Source organism: Choloepus didactylus, chromosome 11, assembly GCF_015220235.1.
Source record: "Choloepus didactylus isolate mChoDid1 chromosome 11, mChoDid1.pri, whole genome shotgun sequence".
NCBI classification, from domain to species: domain Eukaryota; kingdom Metazoa; phylum Chordata; class Mammalia; order Pilosa; family Megalonychidae; genus Choloepus; species Choloepus didactylus.
This window is the reverse complement of record NC_051317.1, coordinates 22923208-22928412: the sequence shown is the minus strand read 5'-3', so window position 1 is coordinate 22928412 and position 5205 is coordinate 22923208. Positions and strand designations below refer to the sequence as shown.

General features: G+C 37.2%; 1 pseudogene; it reads right to left on the bottom strand.

Moving 5' to 3' along the window:
- Positions 1 to 2952: 2952 nt before the first annotated feature.
- LOC119506591 lies at positions 2953 to 3639 on the bottom strand (annotated as a pseudogene).
- Positions 3640 to 5205: the final 1566 nt, after the last annotated feature.

The window sequence follows — 5205 nt, the reverse complement described above, 5'->3', positions numbered from 1 at the left end:
GACCCAGCCCAGCTTTTGCTTCTGTGTGACTTGTGCACGGTCTTCTGCAGAGTGGAGACTCAGTCCTTAGGGTAGGCAGCGTTTGCCGGGGCTGGTAGGTTTATTCCTTTAATTTTTAGGTACACGGTATTTTATGTTTTAGTTTTTCCATTCTGTTGGAAACACCAGATAAAACAATGTGTATTAATATGACAGTTGAAGTATTACTAACTATGGTTTATGATACTTTGAAAATGTGCACTAATACAACCTTGTTTCAGATAATACATAATTTTCCTATGGTTACATGCCTCAAATTAATGGTAATTGTATTCAATGTGAACGTTATCAAAATGAAAATGATTAAATAATCCTGGCAAAGAGAATTTTCTGAAATAAATGAAAGTATGTAATTTTGCAAGATCAAGTTTCTTTTAAAAAAATGTTTTTTGAAGATTAAACACTTTGTTTTGCAAATAAACAACAAAATCTTGATGATCCAGAGCACAATGTTTATAACTTCTTCTCTAGAGGATAAAAACATTCATGATGAAAGAGGAGGCAAGAGCGCTTATTGATACAGGGAGGAAGTTGGTAAATTTTCTGTAGGAAAGTAAGATATTTCAGACCCTGCATTCCAGCGACCCCCTTGAGGTCTTAAATATATGCCTAGGGTATTGGAAATGGAAACTGTATATGTATTTGGTGATTTAAAACCAAGGAATTTGAGGTCCAGATCTCAGGGCAGAAACAATCTCATGGGACCCACAATTACCAGTGCATGGGTTGGTTGCTAGAGGGTAGACAGGTCAGGATTGCTTATTGTATGTTGAACTGGAGAAGTACCTAGTAAGCCCCTGAGAGGAAATGAACAAATTCTGTAATATCCTTGTGATCCCTGAAAGAGTTTTTGGAATGACATGGTATCTGAGAACCCTGGACCTCCCCAAGAACTCAATAGCACATAGCATGGAGTGAGGCCATGACAGAGTCCTGGAGAGTCAGATGGGACAGCAAGTAGGTGGAAGATTAGGCTAAGCTCCAGAGGGATTTTGAGCCAGCAGAATACTCTTAGAATTTGAGGATTCCTTAACCAGTGGTACAATGCTGCAAACCCTTCAGCAGAAATACTGTGAAAAAAACAAAGGGTAAGGACCTGGGTCCCTTAGAAGGGACTTTCCTGCTGAGAATAATCAGCCTGTTAACCCTGGATAGGAACTTGGTGAGATCAGAGAACTCAAACACGAAAAAAATTGGAGCTCAGTTCCAAGAGGAACTCACAGTTGGCTCTGAGGAGACAGCAAGAAGGACTTTGAATATATTGGGTTCTAGCAGGTACCACACCTGTCTTCAGGTTAATCACAGATCCATCAGTAGTTTCCTTTGGGTCACTTCATGATCAACAAAATAACTGTTAGAATAAAACTTAAGTAAAACTTGGTTAGATTTCAGAAGAGTTTTATTGAATCAATTCATGAATTAGGAAGATTCCAATAGCCATGAGATAAAGAAGAATTTCACTGAACAGAGGCTTTTGTAGACAGAAAAAGCAAGTACATTGTGAGGAAATTCTAACTGATTAATGCAGACTACATTTCCCAGTATGGTTAGTGCAGTTGGTTGCTGATGTAAGAATAGAGAGTTCGTGACAGCTTATTGTTAGATTTAAATTCTGTTTTCTGGGTGAGCTGGGCATTTACAGGGAATAGAAACTTACTTAGGTATTTGTTTTGCTGTCATGGGAATTAGCATGAGAGCCTGCCCTTTGGGTCTACTAAATTTTATTTATCATCTTTGAACTTGCTACTACCTAGACTGTATATATATTTTTTTTTTTTTTAGAAATCAAAACTTTTAATTTTATAATTACAGAGGTTATTTTTTAAAAAGAATACCAATATACTTATTGTTTAGTTTTAAATAAATTTTCATTAATTATTCGCTTTTAGTCATTTGTTTTATCATTTGTTTGTAATAAGAACAAGCAGATAATCAATGCAAGAATATTCTATAGTATATATGCAAAATGCACAAACCAAATTTAGTAGGAGTGAGATTGTTTTTTCTATCAAAGAAAAAAAAAAAAACAAGCCCCAGAGTTTTCTCTTTTTTTCCTTCCTCTCTCCAGTGACTCCTCTGACAGGTGTTAAGCTGCCTTGGTCTTTTCCTGTGTTAGCTTTAATTTTTGAACCTCAAAACTGTCTAAACATCTCGGGAACCAACAACATGTGACAACACAAACTATTTAAAAAAAAAAGAGAGGTAATCATGGGGTTAAATTTTGAATACTCTGAGATTCAAGATAGAGTCACCTTTTCTAATGTAATAGTCTTTTTAAAGAGATATTAAAAAGAGGAGGCACATAAGGGTCCATTTTTGGTGGACATAAGACTTACAAGGGACAGAATCAGGTAATTAAGTGCAGAATAGAGTGGCTTTAGTTTGGATTAATGAAGAAGGAAGAGGCTGGAGAAAGCTTCTCAACTCAGAATCTCACTAACCTAGAAGTAACCTGTGTCCTTGGGAACACAGCTGCCTGTTTAATCTTGATCTTTAACTGCCATCTCACACTATGTACTTGCTGATGTTCTGTGGCTTGGCTATGGGTTGGAAAGATACTTTGAAAAACTTTTAAATGTTCCCTGTGTAAATAATCTTTGTGTTTACTCTCAGGGAGGTACCTGTTGTCTACTTTTAAACAGAAAGAATTCAAATAAAATATCTTAAAGAAAATATGACAGTTTAAATGAGTTTGTGTAAGCATAGGTGTTTTTAAGAGGTGGAATAAAAATGGATTTGACTATTAATCTACCTTAATTTTCTTGAGAAAATGGAAAGACAAGGTAATTAATCTCATTCATTCAACTGTGGCTAATGCCAAACCAGTATTTTTAATACTAGCAGCACTGAAAAATGTGAAAGAAAGCTTTTGGAACATTGATCTCAACTTAGATCCCCATCATTATGGTACATACATCTCTGGTGCGAGCTCATTTATTCATTTCATTTTGGTTTTGTGGCTAACCACTGCTTCAAACTGAATATCCTGTATATGCTTTATAGCTACCAAGGCATGTTCAGGAAGAAATCTATCTAGTGTTAGATAGAGATTGATATATGATGGAACAAAATCATTTCTTGTTGGTAAGTATTCCATCTATCAGGCTTCTTGCAACTGCATCTGTCTCCAGTACAGGCCACAGTCTTGTGCTTGGGTTTTGGTGAACCCAGTATTCACAAAAATGGGCAGACACACGAAGTTTTGATACCAGTTTTTCCCAAGGTTTCAAGCTCTGATGTCAGGGCTCTGTGAAAGCCAACAGCAGCAAATTTGCTGGAACAATATGGGATGAGATAAGCAATCACTCCATGGCCACACACTGAAGCCACTGTGACAATGTGGCCGTGATTTCTCTCCATCATTGGTGGAAGAAGTGCTTTTGTGATCCAAAAATGTGTGAGGATGTTGATCTCAAATGTTTTGGTAATCTCTTCATCCTTGGTACTGAGAAGATCAGCTGGATATATTGTCCCAGCATTATTCACTATGATGGTTACATCACCCACTTCTTTCTTTACCTGGTTTACGGAGCTGTAAATCTCTTCTCTGTTACTGCAGTCTACCACAAATGCATTTGTATATTTTATTAGAACCTCCATTGAGAGAATATCAGGGGCTCCAAAGACTTAAGGATAATCACATGTCTGCCGTAAGACTTGTTTGGTAAGGCTTTGTGTCAGGAACTTGAAAATCTCAGTTAAAAGGATGCAGGATTAGAGACATGGCTAGTAAATCTTTCCATTTCAGCTGCCAACTGGTCTCTAGTCTGAAGATCCTTGAAGATAGTTAATGTGTATTTAAACCTTGCATCACCTGCATGTAGCTCAGGGAATAAATGTGGAGCTCCATGTTTATTTCATGTTTGCCTTAAATACCAAGGCTTTTCTGTATCCCTTTGTTGGCGTTAATGTCATAAGTTTGTATTAAAGCAGTAGTACAAACTTGGAGAATGTGGGGTTTACTCAACTGCTATCAATAAAAGAGTTAAGATGTCAACCAGTATTCTTTTCTCAATCCATGCAGTTAATTAACAACAATAACAATAACAATGAAGAAAATGGAATATACAATTATTAAGAGAATAACCCAGTTTCAAGAGCAGAGCTGAGCTGACAGAGCTAAAATGTGACCATTTCTCTAACTTTTTTGTACCTCTCATTCAATAGAGAGTGTAGCATATCTGCCATTTCCATTCCACCTATCATAGGACTTTGTGGTGGTTAGTGTCTTATGTCAACTTGGATAGGCTAAAACACCTAGTTATTTAGTCAAACACTAGTCTAGATGTTGCTGTGAAGGTATTTGTATATGTGGTGATCATCTGCAATTAGCTGACTTTAAGCAAAGGAGATTATCATAGATAATGTGGGTGGGCCTCAATCAATGGAAGGTCTTAAGAAGGAAACCTCAAGTCTCCCAGAAAAGATGAAAGTCTGATGAAAGATTACCATATCAAATCTTTTAGTTTCCAATCTGCTGGCCTGGCCTAAAGATATAAAGCCTGCCAGCTCCCACGTTTGCCTGAGCCAATGCCTTAATATATTCTTAATACTATATGGTATACACACGTACACACACACACACACACACACACACACACACACACACACACACAGGTTAAATTTATATGCAATATGCCTGAGCCAATGCCTTAATATATATATTGTATCGGTTCTGTTTATCTGCAGAAACCTGACTGACTGATTAAATATGGTTGTAGATGAAAAGAGTCTTAGGGATGAGTTTTCTAAAATTGTTCTGGAGCATCAGAAATTGGTTCTCTATCTGATTTATTTTAAAGTCATTAATAATTCTTATTTCTACTGGTAGCAAGGGCCTGGAGGGCATATGTGCACCCAGAATGGCAATGAAATCGGCTATGCTGGTTCCGATGATGTTGAAGGGAGACTTCTTGCTAACATCAGAATGAACTACCCAGGCTCTGGTCAGAAAACTCCCAGGTCTAGAGAAGACAGGATATAAGCAAGCATTACCAGTTACAGGGCACAGCTGCTAGAGCTGAAAGTGGCAAACTGAAACACTGAAGACTTTAAAGGGTCGGTAGCGACAATGCATTGCAAATACCATCACAAAGTGTTTTGAGTGTTTATGAAGCATTAGAAACTTATTTTCTCTGTAATAGAATGCAAGATCAGGGGAATTGG